Genomic DNA, 18,407 nt, shown 5'->3' with positions numbered 1-18,407 from the left:
TCATCATTTCCTATTGCTCAATCTTTATTTACTCTTATTGCTTACTAGGTTGGAGTACTCACATTATTCTCTGCACCTCGTGTGCAGATTCAGGTATTTCGGAACCCGGTAGCCGGTGTTGATTGCTCAAACGCGAAGTCATTAGAGTTAGCAAGGTGGCTGCACGACATTTGTAGCACTGCTTCCTTCCTCTCATTTTCATTACTATATTTAGTACACTTTTGACTATTGTTGTATTCAAACCTTGGTAGATGCTCATGACTAGTTACACCCCGATGTCGGGCTTGTATGTTATTTCTGCACTATTCATTTAGACTTTTATTATGAGACATTTGTTAAATTGAAGGCTTAAAAATGACTCTTAATGATTGAAGGGTTGAAATGGGTGTTGTGTCGGCTGACCTTGTCTTCACGAGAGGCGCCATCACGACCAGGTCTGAGTTTTGGGTCGTGACAAGTTGGTATCAGAGCCTAGGTTACATAGGTCTCACGAGTCATGAACAGGTTTAGTAGTTTCTCGTGGATCGGTATGGAGACATCTGTACTTATCCTCAAGAGGTTTCGGAACCTTTAGGAAAAACTTCACATTTTTAAATTCTTATTGTGCGTCCTTGATTTAGCTTGAAAAGTAACTCTTGGAATTCCTTCCACGTGTTTGTATGCGCACATGAGCACTCGGTATCATATGTGTATCGATGGCTTGTGATTCCCTGATTGAGGGGCGAGACGTGATATCTGTGTGTTGATATTGGGCCAGTCTGGAGGACTTGAGGCCGAAGTTTTGCCCATAGCTTGAGCACCGAGGTGCTGATTGTATGAGCAAGTGTTTTTGAACTTACACGTTCGATAGTGCCCTATTGGTAGAAGTAATGACTGGATAGCTACATGATGAGTATGTTATGACTGCGAGATATGTTCATATAAACCGAATGAGGCGAGAAGGGTCTTCTTTGGGGCAGCAAGGATTATTTGGTGTTTGATTTCCATCTTAATTCGAAGTATAGCCCTGAGTTATGGGTGTATGAAGAATCTTTTCATGTGTTCTAGTTGGTAGTGAAGTAAATTTCATGTTGCGATATGAGTTCAGACTCAGGAAGACTACATGATGTTTATGACAATGTTAGTTGGAGGAAAAGCAGGTGGGTTATCTCCTGCGGAGTGTTCTGAGGTTGTGTAATCCTTATGTTGTCTGTTAGGAGGTCTCATTTACAAGTGAATTATATGTGTTGAAATTTAAATTTAGGCCTCTTAAGAGAGTGGGATTGACTGTTACGAGGGTGAATGCGAGATTTGCATAAGATTTAAAGTACTAGGTGGTCTGTGTTCATAATTGTATGAAGGGTTGAGTTTAATCTCACTATGGTATTATGGCAGCAATATAGTATATGCGTTATGAGTTATTGAGTATGTTTTGATCTATGGCTTCGAGCCAAGTGGGGGAGTCTGCTTGATTAGTTGATTGCATGGTTATGTACTATGTTGGTTCCAGTTTGAGGCGTGCGGGTGAATCAAAACGAGGATGGCTCGAGTAAAGAAATTTTTTGACAAAGGTTATGTTATGCTTCATAGGTGTGTGAGAATCACGAAATGTCTTGAGTTGTTGTTGGTAAAAGATGATCGGTGCATAAAATAAGAAGTTGCTTGGTTGTATTGGGATGAGGTTGCATTCTGCAGTGTTTGAAGTGCTAATGAGGCACAGGTTGTTCGGTTCTTTTGATCAGGCTAATTGCGGTTTGAGTAGAGTGGATGACTCTCGAGAATGGTTCTAATGTGTTCAAGATTTTACATGTAACAATTGGGTATTTTCAAGTTGTATGTGTGACTAGAAACTGAGTTTTCATTGGAAGATGTCAAGATTTGTGGCATTTCTATATCAATTATGGGATTCTGTGTATCAGTATCATATAGGTAAAGGTAACAGATTTAGATTCGCAAGAAGTCTCTTCCGAGTAAATTATTTTGAATGTGGTTCTTTTGGGAATATTTAAGAGAGTATTCAGCGGCTTATGAGTCTTAGACGGTGTGGTTTTGTGCTTGGGTCTTGTGTGGTAAGTCTGGGTTGAGAAATTATGATGTTATAGCAAGAAGGAGTATCAAGTTGAAGGTAAGTCATAAGGGAACTCGGATAGATGGGATAACTTGGTAGTAGGCTGAGTCGGTATGGTAAGGATATGATTATATCTTGGATGCCTACGAGGTAATGAGTTTCCACAAGTGTTTTGTGGCAATTCTTTTGGGTTTTAGTGACTTGAGTAGCCTGATAGAGTTAAAAGGATTCAGTCCTGATGATTTAGATTTGTGCAAATGGAATTCGGAGAGTTCTAGATGGTTTCCACCACAGTTAGAGAGGTATATTTTTCCTATTGGCGTGAGGAGCATGAGATATATAGTGATTTTCTTCTAGATGGGATCAATGGGAAGTTCTTGGATAGTGGAGTACATAGTTGTTTGTGGCCCAAAAGGGATATGAAGTTCTCGTGGTTATCCTAGGATGGTACGGTTTATGCGAAATGTTGTGTAGGATTGAGATTTGCATGTGTAAGGACATGATTCATATTTGAAAGGAAGGTCACAAATTCTTAGATATCATGGGCAGCTTCAGGTGACTAGATAAATGAGATCACTGATTGGTGTGGCTTGATGAGGGTATAACCTTTCAGAAAAGGGCGATGTGTTTGAGTTACAGATGCTTTATTGGTCTTGCGACACTATCTTGTCTGATCGAAGGATGATATTCGAGTTTTCTTGGTGGCTCAGAAGAATTGTAGGTGTACCCCTCATGAGATGATTAAGTACTAGAGGTGTGTTATATATGCGAGCGGCAAAATTGGGATCAGATATGTTAATTCATGTACTTTATGGACTTGGAGACTAGAAGTTCTCATATACAAGTTAGCTCGTGGTTGTGGACGGAAAAGATGTGGGTAAGTTAGTCAGATGATAGTGCGTGCTATGATTCAGTCATTGTGAACCTTCGGAGGATTATGTATCTATTGTGTGTGACTAGAGTTGATGTGTGGTTAATTGGTAGACCTATATGGATGTGTGTTTTGCATTGAGACGACTTTGTTGACTTCGAGTTACCATTGGTTAGGGATATGTTGATTCGGTTGTTATTGAGCTATTAGTAATCAGGGGGATCTATGAGTTACCATCCCGTGTTGCGAGCTGTTAGGATTTGTTGATTATAAGCACATGTGGTGTGGGGTTATTAGGGTCTCTCAGTGGAATTCGAGCGGGAAGAGCTCTGGGTATAGCTCGGCGGATGGCGTATCGGTTATGTCCTTTCGGGTTGTGTAATGTTATGTCTATTTCTTTGCGGTGGTTATGATGATTGCTTTGGTTTTAGACATCATATTGCACACGGTTGTCGATTTTGAGCATAGTGACTTAAGGTATTTCATGCGGACCAGTGTTTGGATGAGGTTGCACATTGAAGTGAAGCTATGCGGAAGTATGATCCTGCGGGTTAGATTCGTGTGTTCTATTTCTACGATATATGATGGGTTCTCAGCCTTGTGTTGTGGTGGTACTAGTGAGCTTGCGGTACAACTCTTTCATTTGAGTCATTTTTCATGATTTGAGTAGGTTCGGATTGTGGCTTATTGGTGCACGGATTGCACAAGTCGTGACTTTAGTCTATATTGATGTGTCAATGTCACCATAGTAGTTGTGTTGGATTAGATGAGATTGTCGGGATCTTTAATGACTACAAACGGATTTGATTTTAGCATGTTGGAAGGATAACATCGAGGTTCGGCGCAGAAATTTGCTATGGTCTTTGCCAAAGGAGAAATGGCTTCATGAATGGTTGATCTGAGGAAAACGATTATGGCTTACTGCGTGTTTCATTATCATTGGCAGTATATGAAAGTGTTGGAATGAGACTTTAGTTGATAAGAAGTTTCCTATCGATGTTCGGTTGTTGTGTGCAACTGCTGTGATTAGAAGTTATTACTGCAAGCATTTGAGTTATGTGGTATATCATGTAATCGCACCAAGGTTGCGAGTGTTACTACAACTTGTTCAGGCTTAGTCAGAGTATAGATGTGAGATTTTAATCTTGTGGATGATTTCAGTGGTGGAAATGTGGTTCTAAGGTTTATGGGCTAGGATGAATTGTGAAATTTCATCTATATTATGTTATCGGACCTATATGAGATAGGGTGACATGGGATCACCCCCGGGTATATGCATGGTAAGGTTATTCAGCGATCGGTTGGCTTTTGGTACAACTCTGGGCACGTTCGAGGACGAACGTATGTTTAAGTGGGGGGGGAGGGATGTAACGACCCGACCGGTCATTTTGAGCTCTTGTATTTTGCGCTCCAGTTCTCGGGCATGACTTGCTCCGCGTGATGTATTATGACTTATGTAAATCATTGGTTTTGGTTTTCAAGGTAATCGGAATGAATTTGGGAGAATAGTTTTCAGTTTGAAGCTTGAAATTTGAAAGGTTTGACCAAGATTTGACTTGTTTGTATATGATCTCGAATTAGAATTTTTATGATTTGGTTAGCTCCGTTAGGTGATTCGAGACTTAGGAGCATGATCAGAATGCATTTTGGAAGTTCGTGGAAGGTTTAGGCTTGAATTGGCGAAATTGAGATTTTGGCATTTTCCAGTTGATAGGTGAGATTTTGATATAGGGGTCGGAATGGAATTCCAGAAGTTGCAATAGCTCTGTTGTGTCATTTGTGACATGTGTGCAAAATTTCAGGTCATTCGGACATGGTTTGGTCTGGTTCTTGATCAAAAACATAATTTGGAAGATTTTGGAATTCTTAGGCTTGAATTCGATGCAACTTTGGTGTTTTAATGTTGTTTTGAGAGTTTTGAAGATTGGAACAAGTTTGAGTGATGTTATGGGATATGATGGCATGTTTGGTTGAGCCCGAGGGCCTCGGGGTGATTTCGGATGGTTGACGGGAAGTTTGAAACCTTGTTGCAGCTGCTGGAATTGCTGTTTCTGGTATTTCCGCACCTGCGGATTGGGGACTGCAGGTGCGATGCCACTGGTGCGTAAAAGAGACCGCAAAAACGGTGCTGGCCGCAGAAGCAGAGACATTGACAACATCTGCGAGACCGCATACGCTATACCTGGGTCGCAGATGCGAAATCTGAAGGAGTAAGTGAAATCCACGGAAGCGGGTGTTTTTTCGCAGAATCGGGAGCGCAGGTGCGCTTATGGGATCGCAGGTACGGAAGTGCTAGGCAGAATGTATAACAATGCCCCTTCACAATTTTCAGTCATTTGTTCACCATTTTTGTGCGATTTAGGAGCTCCAAGCTGTGATTTCAAGAGGGAATCAAGTATTGATAGAGAGGTAAGCTACTTAGGATCCGTATCTTGTGTCTATGGTGATTATTTCATTGTTTAATCATGAAGCTTGTGGGAAGATTTAGAGAAAGAGTTGGGGAAATTAGGGCTTGAAATTGAAGAGTTAAATTAGGGATTTGAGAGGCCATTTGAGGTCCAATTTTGATGATCTTGATATGTATGGACTCGTGGGAGGATGAGGATTGTATTGATGCGATTCTTATTGGATTCCGAGATATGGGTCCCGGGGTCAGGTGGACCAATTTTCGGGATTTTAGGTTTAATTTGATTATTTTCGTGTGGGCTTTGTCCCTTTGGCATGTATTGATGATATGATTCTGAATCTGGATAGATCGGGGCGATATGAGGCTGATTCGAGAGGCAAGGGCATCACGGGTTAGAGTTTGGAGCGGATCGAGGTAAGTGATGATTGTAAATACTGTCATGAGGGTTTGAAACCCCGGATTTCATATCGTTGTGCTACTTTGAGGTGACGCACATGCTAGATGACGAGCGTGGAGTCGTGCACCGTTGGGGATTGTGACTTGGTCCGTCCCGTACGACTGTTAAGTCGCATATTTGATTTGAAATCTTATTATATTCCATATTTTAAAGATTGATATTATATTTTGGGCTTTATGCCATGTTTGGGGCCTTGTGCCGACCTGTTGAGATCCTTAGGGGCTTTTTTTTACTATTTTTTTTCCTCACTCTATTTGTTTTGAAAGCATATCCTCAGTCACATTTTACCTGTTTATTGTTTAAATTTGGTTTTATTACTTTACTTCTTAAAATGTGAAAACTTCTTGGGCTGAGTTTCTTGTTTTACTGATGGTCCGAGTGATCGTGAGGTTGATGACTGAGATAGACCGATGGTCTGATTGTGAGGTCAATGGCTAAGAGAGACCGAGGGCCTGGTTGTGAGGATTATATATCTATGGATCGGGCTGCACGCCACAATAATATATATATATATATATATATGGATCGGGCTGCACGCCGCAGCGATATGTTGGATCGGACTGCACGCCGCAGCGATATGTTATTTCGGGCTGCACGCCGCAACGATATAACGCTTGGGCTATAGGAGCCCTTCCGGAGTCTGCACACCCCCAGTGAGCGCAGTCGACTATATATATGGATCGGGCTGCACGACGCAACAATTACTATATGGTACCTATTGAGTGTGAGTGCTGATTGGTGAGAGTTGAGTCACGAGTGACTGAGAGGCTTGCCCGAGGGGCTATAGATATACACGTACATGAGTGATGCTTTGCCTGAAGGGCCTGTTTATGAACTTACTGTTTTTGACTCCTCCTTAAAGTGGGTTTCTATTGAATATGTTGATTTAATTACTGCTTTCACTCATCTTTAGATCGAGCCTCTATTGGAAATGTTGAACAAATGTTTTAAATAATCTTTCATTTAAACTAAAGTTTTTAAGTTACGAAAAGGGTTGTGAATTTCTGTTATGCTGAGGGGCTGTATAGAACTAAGTTTTTGCCCGAGGGGCCGATTATGGTTTTCATATCTTTTATTATAAATGGTATCAAACCCCTACTGAAACAGTTGGAAGGCATTTTTAAATGATTCTTACCAAAAGCTGAATTTTAAATGAGACGATTGACTCGTATTCTGATTGAAAGCCTGTTGTGCTGATTGAGTTATCATATTTGTGGATTCATCATTTCCTACTGCTCAGTCTTTATTTACTCTTATTACTTACTGGGTTGGAGTACTCACATTACTCCCTGCACCTCATGTGCAGATTCAGGTATTTCGGAACCCGGTAGCGGGTATTGATTGCTCAGACGCAGAGTCATCAAAGTTAGCAAGGTGGCTGCACGACGTTCGCAGCACTGCTTCCTTCCTCTCATTTTCATTACTGTACTTAGTACACTTTTGACTGTTGTGGTTGTATTCAGACCTTGGTAGATGCTCATGAATAGTGACAACCCGATGTCGGGCTTGTATGTTATTTCTACACTGTTTATTCATACTTTTATTATGAGACATTTGTTAAATTGAAGGCTTAAAAATGACTCTTAATGATTGAAGGGTTAAAATGGGTGTTGTGTCGGCTGGCCTTCTCTTCACGAGAGGCGCCATCATGACCAGGTCTGAGTTTTGGGTCGTGACAGTCAAAGTATGAGACACTCTTTTGGCCACTCAGACCTTGCATGGCTTTTAGGCTTTGTTCTAAGCTCTTCATTTTCCGAACCATTTCCTCTTGCTCAGGATTTTTAACAACCTTTTCTTGCTTCACCTAGAGGTCATATTGCGGAGGTTGAGTGAAAGAGTATGGGGTCACATATATTATTTCTGGTTGAAGCTGTGGACCCTGAAAGATGAACATTGGAGGTGGTGCCCTTGAAGCCGGTGCCTGGGGGCGAACCACAGAAGGCATGCTAGGAACATTAGACAGCATTGGAGGGTGTCCGCATGGAATGAGCGGGTTGGGCACAGTGGCATTGGTAACCTCGCCTGACCTGGGGATCAACTCAGGGAACTCAAGAATTGCACTTGGCAGTTCCCTACCATTAGATCAGGTGTCCCACATTTCCAATATACGGAGACACAACATCCTATTCTCTTCAGCAGCTACTAATTCTAGTTGCAGAATAGCCGATGCCGGGCTATCCTCATGATCGATGATTGGTAGATCGCTTGCGGAGGCCATTTGTGCCTTTAGGTCTTGTGAAGGAGGGGAGGCTAGACTACCAACAAAACCAACCACCAAAACCTGGCTAGTTTGCACACCCAACAACCTTGTTAGTTTCGAGACACTTAGCAGATAGGAATCGCATGTTTGGATGCAATGCACCTAAATAGTTAAACGTTTCTACCACATGTTTGAACGGTTGCATGTTTCATCCCGACCTTAACTAACCCTTTCAATATGTATCTCTTTTCTTTTATTTCTGCCTCTCTTTAATCACTCTTGATTTTTTTCTCATTTCGTTTTTGCCGCTCTTTTATTTTTGGCACTCTCTTTTTCTCTTTTTGTTTGTCACTTTTTATTTCTCGTCGCTCCTCTTTTTTTCTTTTCTATTTTCTTTCTTTTTCACTCATTAAAAAAATTCTCTTTTTTTCAAATTATTTTTCACTCAGTTTTATTTTATAGCTATGATCGAATCCAATGGGGATTGCCTACGTATCATGATGCCGCATGAATCATATCTTGCGTAGTTCGGGAAGATTGAGAATAAAGTAAATAAACTAACTCTTTTTGTTTACTTTTTATAAAATTCAAACCATGAAAGCTTTAAGAAAAAGAAAAACATGTTTTTTTTTTTGAATTTTTTTTGTTTGAATTTTCGAAAGAAATGCTTTAAAAGAGGAAAGGAAATATTTTTTGAATTTTTGATTTTAATTTAATTTTAATTTTTTTTGAAAGAAAGGCTTCTGAAAATTTCTTTTATTTTGATTTGAACTTTGGGAATTTCAAAAGTAAAAGAAAAATATTTTCATTTGAATTTTTATTTGTTTTCTCTTATTCTAAAGAAGAAAGAGAATATTTTTTGGATTTTGGATGTTGCCTCTTAATTTTCGAAAGAGGGACTTTTAAGAAAATATTTTGAATTTCTGAGTTTTATTGTTTTTAAATTTACAAAAGTACTTCTAAAGAAAAACGAAAATATTTTTGGACTTCAATTTTTCAATTTTTTTTGACAATTATGAAAGAAAAACTTTTAATCAAGGAAAAGATTTTTTTTCTTTTGATTTTTCTTAAATTTTTGAGAAAAATACTTCAATATAAAGGAAACCCATATTTTGGATTTTGATTTTGTGTTGATTTTTATTTTTATTTTTTCATATGAAAGACATTAGAAAGAAGGAAATCATTTTTTTAGTTTAAAAAACTTTTTTTTTTTAATTTTCTAAGGAAAGATTTATAAAGAAGGAACTAAAGGAAAATATTTTTGGATTTTTGAAAATTGGGGTCGGAACCGATGAGGTTTGCCTACGTATCTCACATCCGGTAGAATCAGACCCGTGTAGTTCGGTCAGTTTTGACGGAATAGGGGATACATGGCACTTGAAATTTTGGCTCATTTTGAAATGACTTTTCTTTTCAGAATTTTGGCAGAGTTTCAGAATTTTCTAAATACCTACCTCTTACTTTTTTTTGATTTTTTTTCTTCTAGAAGCCGGTCAACATGCAAGCCAAATCAAATAATTGTACAAGTAGCACGTAAGATGCATCAGGATGGTCTTTTTAATTTGGGGTACACCTGCCCTAGGCAGACCCACCCCTTGTGTTGAGTCCCCAAAGTCAAATGCACATGATGCAAACAAACGTTCCTACTATGGACCCGGCATGAGGCTAAGTTATTCTAGGTTTTAAAACCTGGGTATATTGTTCTAGACTTGGTACACCCGAGCGGACAACTCGAGCCGGTGGGGGGGGGGAGGGGGAAGGGGGCAACGTATTGGGAAACAAAAGGCCATCAGACTTTGTAACTTGTCCGAGCCTCTTTCTAATTAAGGTATGACAGTAACAGAAGAGGAGTCACGCCAGCGTGCACATCCCCAACGATGAGAAGAGAAGAGAAGAGTTTCGTAACAGTTTATATACAATTCAAATAATATCAAAATGGTAAAGAGCGGCATATAGCACATTAGGCTCAAACATGTAAGAATCAGATAATAAATAAAGCCAAGTATAACGGTTATTCTAAGCTCGAATATTTGAACCCTAAACCAAAAGTTCTGGGTTATAAGTCCCCAGCAGAGTCGCCAGAGACGTCACACCTCCTTTTTACCACCCGAGAGGGGGTATAAGGGATTTTTTCCAATTTACGTGACATTATTCGGAATGAGATTATTTTATTCAATTTTCAGACTCGCCACTTGGAATAGTTTATTTGGTGTCCCAAATCACCTGTTTATTTTTAAATCCCAAATCGAGGAGAATTTTGACTTTATTTAAAAGTCTGCGAACTAGAAATTCTAAATAAGGAATTCTGTTAACCCGGGAGAATGTGTTAGGCATTCACGGATTCTGTGGTTCTAGCACGATCGCTTAAACTATTAATAATTGGCATATTATCTGATTTGTTACACATTTTAAACCCATTATGCATTTTTAACTTTATAACCGCTTTTAATTAATTTATGGAATTATTCTAGAACAAGTTACGATTGTCGTACACTTGTTTGTTTGATACACATTGCGAATCATGTCACGGGAACCGTACCCACAATCTACAACACGTTTGATTTATTAAAGTTATTAGAAGTTGTGATCGGGTCACATAAATGTACCCCCGGATTTGGAAATTATGTATCACAACTACATCACGGGAACCGTACCCGTAGCTATGTTTATCATAAATGCACCTAAAGCAAACTACGAATGTTCAAAGTGTTTTCTATACTAGTTATAAATGTTTCAAATATTTTTCACACTAGTTTTGGTATGAATGTGAGGGCCATAAATTATGGGATTCATTTGTGGATGACACACCTCACTTTATTTAAAAAGATTGTACTCAACTAAAACAAACTACGGATGTTCATGATTATTTTCCTAAACTACTTTGAGATTATTGTGAGGCCATTAAACATATACCAAAATAACATGCTACTTTGAGTTAAAATAACAGTAGTCAGAAAAATAACTCTTACTTTACACCTTGGAATACAAAGTCAAATTAATGAGATACGAGGAATAGCATATCGAATTATAACAGAACTTCTATGGATGCACGAAGTCCAATGTTGCCCAAAACTTGTAATTTTGAATCTTACTTTCTCTACCTAATATGGCTTCTAAACCATTAACAGATGAGTAACTCCTAAATACTAATAGCATGAGGGTAATTTCTGATCTAATGCAAAGTCATACTAAAGCCTTATAAGATGAAAAAACTGGAAAAAAGGAGGAAATCCCATGGAATGGTAATTAGAGAGCTTAAGCTTTCTATAATTATTACGGTACAGAAGGAACAAACACTTCAAATCTTGAAGGTAGACTTGGCACACTCCAGTTATGGACATCTGAATAGATGATTAAGGCATCAAAATTTCCTCCAAAAGTAATCATTCTAAAAGTATTATTAACTCTAAAGTACGTAAAGCTCTTGGAAAAACAGAGTTGTCCACTTCAGAATTGAGCGTGGTAGACAAAGAAGCCCACCTCCATGCCTTTCAAGTTCTCTTTAGCCCGTGTTACAGGTTCCTAGCGACAGTCAGCAGTAGCAAGTCCATTCTATGTTTTATCATGAAAATGAAATTACATCCTTTCTCAAAAAACAAAAAACTTCATGTACTTTGACAAACCATCTTTTGTGATAAAAACCTTAGCAAATTTAGCCGAATTCCACTCGTTGTCTGAAATTAGATATACACAAACAAATACAAACTGTGGCAGTAGATGAACTAATAACAAATGACTTCATAATCACTGTCCAAAATCAGATCTAGACGAATGAAGGCCAACAATAACACTACATGAACCGGATAATATCATGATTTATTAACGAAAAAATAGATATTCAGAATATTCTTGTGATGAACATACCTCTCTACACAAAGTTCAAATTTAGAAGAGAAGAAAGCCAAATAAAGCTAGAATCAGTGAGTTTGAAACTCACCAAAGACTCTAGCGAACAACAGCAAATCGGAAAGCAAATTCAATTTTTTGAAAGAAAACAGATGAAACAGTGTGAAAATGAACTTGGTTTCAATTGATGCCTTTGTATAGTCTTAACCCCAAATTTCAAGGAAATTTTAGCTTTTGCGCTGGGTTCTTTGTCAATAGGGGCGAGTTCGTTTCTCGTTCATTTTTAAAGATGAGGAACCGAAAAGAAGAAAGGCAAAAAGGAGCTGGGTTGCGCCGTTTTTGCTCTTAGGAAAGGAGGTCAAAATCTGATCTTTTTTCTTTCTAAGTCTAGGTTTTCTAATGTGTATCAGATGAGGTCAAGGGAGATGGGCTTGATTTTTTAGGCTATTTTGGGAGAAATTTGGGTCTTAATTAATGGGCCATTTTAGGAATTGGCCCAATTTTAAAAAAAAAACAAGACCAAAAATATATTCTTCCTATCTTCCTTTTCTTTGTTTTTTCCTTTTTCTTTTCTTTATTTAATTAAAATCCTAAATCAATCTAGTTTTGTAGAAATTAAAATTCTTTATCTATTTTTAACATTAAAACAAATAATTAACTTAAAACTAAAGAAAAATGCTAATTTAAAAGGCTAAAATCTAAATATGTAAAAATGACCATTTTTTGTAATTTCTTGCTTAATAAAATTAATTCATACATGCAAATTAGACCTAATATAGCATAAAATTAAAATATGACAATTTTTTTATGATTTTAAAATATTAAATATGCATGAAATGCAACTAAATAAAGAAAAACTCCTAAAAATCAATAAAAATTATTTTGGTCTTTTTTTAGGAGTTATTTTCATGCAGGGCAAAAATTAGGTGCTCACAGCCATTACCACCATTTTTGACCATGGTGAATCATGGGGACCGCATTGTGGCCCTTGAACAGACGGTTGACGGATTACGGCCCATCGTGGATATGGAGCCTGAACTATGAACCAGCCTAGTGCAAAGGCTTGACGACCTAGACCGCAGGGTGCTCCAGGCCAAAGTTGACATAGAAAACATCAGTCGCGACTCTGAGGGAGACCGACAAACGACAGCCACAGAGGCAGCCGAAATTTTTGGCAAATTCGAGGGACTTCAACAGGAGCGTGCCAAGAATTTAGCTTATAGGGCATAAGAGGCAAACAGGGTGACTGCCATGCAACAAACTATTGATGAATTGACAGACAAACTCAATGTTTTTAATGCTGCTTTATAGGTCCTGCTTCGAGGAGGTGGAAACCAAATCGGGGGCGCTGTGAACCCCGCTTCCGCAACACAAAAACTGAAAATTTATGAGCCAAAGCCATACAGTGGAGATAAGAATGCCAAGGAAGTGGAAAACTTCGTATTTGACATCAAACAGTACTTCGATGCTGTTGGGGGCCTAGAAGAAGCTAAGAAGGTATCAACTGCTGCCATGTATCTTTAGGGTGATGCTAAACTTTGGTGGCGGGTGAATTACAAAGCCATCAAGGCCGGCGAAGATGCTCTCAAGACATGGGCAGAACTAAAGGCAGCCATACGCCTATAGTTCTTCCCCGAAAATGTTGAATACAACGCAAGGAGAAAGCTACGGGAGCTCCGCCAGACAAACTAAGTGCGAGACTACGTGCGGGAATTCTCCACGGTCATGCTAAACATACGTGACATGGGGGACAAAGACAAGCTCTTCACCTTCCTGGAAAGGTTGAAACCTTATGCCCGTATGGAGATGCAAAGACAAAAGGGTAGATACCCTACCCGAGGAGATCTAAGCAGCTGAATGCCTTGGGGACTATCAAGTGGAAGCTCGGGAGGATAGGCCTCAACTGCCTGCCCGAGCAGGATTCAAAGGGGTCCAACCTAGCAATGGTGGCCCTAGTAGAAGTGGGGGAGATCGGAGTGCAACCAAATCTAAGGCTCCCTCCTCAAGTAACAATAGTGCTGCGTCAAACAACAATGACCGAGGGAGAAAGCCCCCTTCAGGATGCCGTCATTACGGCGGGCCACATTTGGATAATGAGTGTCCACATGCACAGATGAACACCCATCAAGCTTTTGATGATGGGATGGATGACGACACAGATGATGCAGACCAAACCGAACCTGTAGGTGCCTTCGATGCAATTGTTGGCTCCATTTATGAAGCCTTAGCGGGAACCAGTCATGGTATCCGTAAGAAGAAGGACCCCTACCCAAGCACCAAGAAAGGAAAAAAGAAGGCGGATGAGAGGACTCCTCCTCAACAAGAGAGGACCTTAATGTTCATCGAGATGAAGGTAAATGGCAAGCCCATTCTAGCGATGATATACACGGGTGCTACCCACAACTACTTAGCCTCGACTCAGGTGGAGCGCCTTGGTCTAGTTGTAGGTAAGGGCAAAGGTAGTGTCAAGGCTATCAACTCACCTCCTCACTAAGTGGGTGGGATATCCAAAGAGGTACCAGTGAAGCTTGGCCCTTATAAAGGAAAATTCAACCTGCGCGCGATGATCATAGATGACTTCGAGTTGATAGTTGGATTGGAATTCCTGAGGCAAACCAACACCATGCCTGTGCTGTAAGCTGACATGTTATTGATGATGGGAGCAAACGGGACCAAGCCGTGCATTATCCCCGTGCATGCCTATGAAGATGGCCATTGAGAATATCTCAGCCTTGCAGTTGAAAAAGAGGGTCAAAAGACATGACCTACGTTCCTGGCAACCCTTGCATTGAAGATATAGAATGCTCCTTGGGTCCCACTCCTGAACTCGTGAAGGAATTACTACTGAAGTTTGAAGATGTCATGCCACAAGACATGCCAAAGCGACTACCACCTAGTCGCACTGTGGACTATGAAATTGAGTTGGTGCCAGGCATGAAGCCACCCGCCCGGGCGCCTTACATAATGTCACAACCCGAACTCACCGAGCTTCGGAGACAATTGACGAAAATGCTAGACACAGGGATCATTGTACCCTCAAAATCCCCATACGGTTCCCCTGTGCTATTCCAAAAGAAACATGATGGCAACCTGTGACTCTATGTGGACTATCGGGCTCTAAACAAAATCACTGTGAAGAACAAGTACCCTATTCTGCTAATGGCAAACTTTGTTCGATAGAATGGGTGGTGCGACAGTGTTCACCAAGATAGACCTGAGATAGGTTATTGGCAAGTTCGGATTGCAGAGGTTGATGAACACAAGACGACCTGTGTGACAAGATATGGGTCGAAAAACTTCCTGGTTATGCCGTTCGGCTTGACTAACTCCCCAACTACATTTTGCACCTTGATGAACCAAGTCTTCCGAGAGTAGATTGACGAATTTGTGGTGGTCTAATTGGATGACATTGTGGTATATAGCCAAATATTGGAGGAACACCTAGTGCACTTGCGGAAGGTCCTAGCTCGATTGCGGGAGCATGAACTATATGCAAAGCTATCCAAGTGCTCCTTTGCTTAAAAGAAAATTGACTTCCTCAGACAGGTCATCGAGGAAGGGCGGATCAAGATGGACCAACAGAAGATTTAGGCAATCACAGATTGGCTACCGCCTAAGGATATCCACGCCTTGAGGACGTTCCTTGGCCTTTGCAATTTCTATCAGTGATTTGTGAAAAACTACTCCCTCATTGCAGTACCATTGACAGAACTCCTCAAGAAGGTCACGCCTTGGGATTGGGGACCCAGGCGAGCGGAGGCCTTCAAAGCATTGAGAGCGGCTATGTCTAGTAGCCTCATCTTGGCCCTCCCTGATCTGGCCAAGCCATTCGAGTTACAAATAGATGCATCCGACTTTGCCCTCAGCGGAGTCTTGCTACAAGAAGGGCATCCTGTAGCGTACGAGAGTCGAAAGCTGAAGGATGCAAAGCAGCACCATGCAACCCTTGAGAAAGAATTATTGGTTGTCATCCACTGCTTGTGCCTTTGGAGGCACTATCTGCTGGGGACTCCGTTCGTGGTCAAGACAGACAACACATCTGTTGGCCATTTCATGACCCAGCCGAAGCTGAATGGTCGACAAGCCAGGTGCAGGAACTCCTAGCTGAATTCTACTTCAACTTGGAGTACCGCAATGGAAAGCTGATCTAGCGTCAGAGAGTTGATCTGGCGTCGGTGTGCCTACTCGCCACCCTAAGGGGGAATGAAGTAGCCATCTCCATCAAGGACCAGATACAGGATCTACTCATCAAGGATCATGCTGCACAATATTTGGTTGATTTGGTAGGACAGGGTAAGACTCTCCAGTTCTACATAGAAGATGGTTTTCTGAAAGTGAAAAGGAACCGACTTTATGTTCCTAAAGGAGGAGATCTACAAAGGACTCTTCTGGCGGAATGTCATGATACTCTGTGGTCCAGCTACCCCGGTGAAGAACGCACCATGGCGTTACTTCGCCGTGCATATTATTGGCCTCAAATGGCCGATGATGTTGCTCAGTATGTGGAAAATTGTCTAGTATGCCAGAAGGACAAGTTAGACCGCTTGACACAAGCGGGACTCTTGGAATCACTAGCTGTCCCAAAGAGACCTTAGGAAAGAGTTTCCCTGGATTTCATCACCGGATTGCCCAAGGTCAGAGATCTTACAACTATCTTGGTTGTGGTAGATCGGTTTTCCAAGTATGCTACCTTTATTGCAGCCCCACAATATGTATCAGCAGAAGATACAACTCGACTTTTCTTCTCTCATGTCGTCAAATATTGGGGACCGCCCAAAGACATTATTAGTGATCGCGACTCACGCTTCACTAGCAACTTTTGGAACCAACTCTTTAAGTGCCTTGGGTCAAAATTGAGTCATAGCTCAAGTTTTCATCCACAATCTGATGGCTAGACAGAGCAGTTCAATGGTATGTTGGAGGAATATATCCGCCACTTTGTAACCGGATCGTAGAAGAATTGGGTAAATCTTCTAGATGCTGCTCAACTGTGTTTCAATTCACAAAAGAGCTCTAGTACAAACAAAAGCACTTTTGAAATTGTTACCAAACAACAACCGCTACTCCCACATGCAGTGAATGCCCCAAACATGTCCAAATCTCCTCGAGCTGCTAGCTTCTCAAAAGAGTGGAAGCAAAACTTGGAGATAGTGCAAAGCTATCTTGTTGAAGCTCAAAACTGAATGAAGAGGCATGCTGATCAAAATTGTCGCTTTGTTGAATACCAAGTAGGAGACAAAGTGATGGTCAAAATCCTAAAACAGTACTTATTTGCCGGGGTCCATGACTCTCGTCTATTGCAAAAATACATTAGACCCTTTTCCATTGAAAGGCGTATTAGGAAAGTTGCATACAGGGTGGATACCCCAACTTGGTGGAAAATTCATCCTGTCTTCCATGTCAACCTCCTGAAACCTTTTCGGGAAGATACGGAGGATCCTTCACGGAGCCAACTCACAATACCCAGTATTCAAGGTCCCAATTCAACCGGAAAAAGGCGTGTTGAAGATATCCTTGATGATAGAATGATTCATGCCTCAAGTAAAGATCACCAAGAGTTCTTGGTGAAATGGTAAGGCTGTGATGCAGAGGAGAATACTTGGGAGAGGGGAACAAACCTCAAAGCCTACAAGAGCCTAATTGAAGATTATCTTGCAAGTAAGGCATCAGGACGTAGCCAACTCAGGTGGGGAAGAATGTCATGGGCGGCTTTCCAGCCATGCCCCATGACCCCTTGGGCGCTCCCCGTAGTGTCCTAGCAAGCCTCTCAATGCCTAGTGCCACGGACAGCCCCCGTGGTCTTGGCCGCACCAAGTGACAAGTGCAGTGTGACGACCCAGACAGTCGTCTCATGAGTTACTACTCCGTTTCCCCCATTTCTGCTTCTTATTTCTTTGTCTATCGGTTCTATGAGTGATTGGGATGGTTGGCTCAGGTTTGGAAAGGTTTTGAGACACTTAGTCTCTTTTGATGAAGCTTAAGTTGGAAAAGTCAACCGAATGTTGAATTATATGTTAGAGGGCTCGGATAAGAGTTCTGATAGTTTGGTTAGCTTCGGGGTGATTTGGGACTTAGGAATACGATCAGAATGAGTTTTGGAGGTTCGGGGTAGATTTAAGCTTGAATTGGCGAAGTTGATATTTTGCAATTTTTGGTTGGTAGGCAAGATTTTTATATAGGGGTCGGAATGGAATTCCGAGAGTTATAGTAGCTCTGTTGTGTCATTTGGCATGTGTGTACAAAATTTAAGGTCATTCGGAGGTGGTTTGGTTGGTTTTTTTTTATCAAAAGTGTACTTTAGAAGATTTTGGAATTCTTAGGCTTGAATCCGATGCGAATTGGGTGTTTCGATGTTGTTTTGGGCGTTCCGAAGGTTGGGAAAAGTTTTCATGAGGTTATGGGATATATTGGCATGTTTGGTTGAGGTCCTGGGGGGCCTCGAGTGAGTTTCAGGTGGTCAATCGGACCATTTCATGTTGTTTGGTATTGCAGAAAAACTGCTGAAGTGTTGCAGAGAATTTGACCTTCGCGTTCGCGAGTAAGTCCTCGCGTTCGCAAAGGGTTAGTTGAGAAGGAAGA

Source organism: Nicotiana sylvestris, chromosome 7 (genome assembly GCF_000393655.2).
Source record: "Nicotiana sylvestris chromosome 7, ASM39365v2, whole genome shotgun sequence".
NCBI classification, from domain to species: Eukaryota; Viridiplantae; Streptophyta; class Magnoliopsida; order Solanales; family Solanaceae; genus Nicotiana; species Nicotiana sylvestris.
This window is presented reverse-complemented; position numbering follows the sequence as displayed.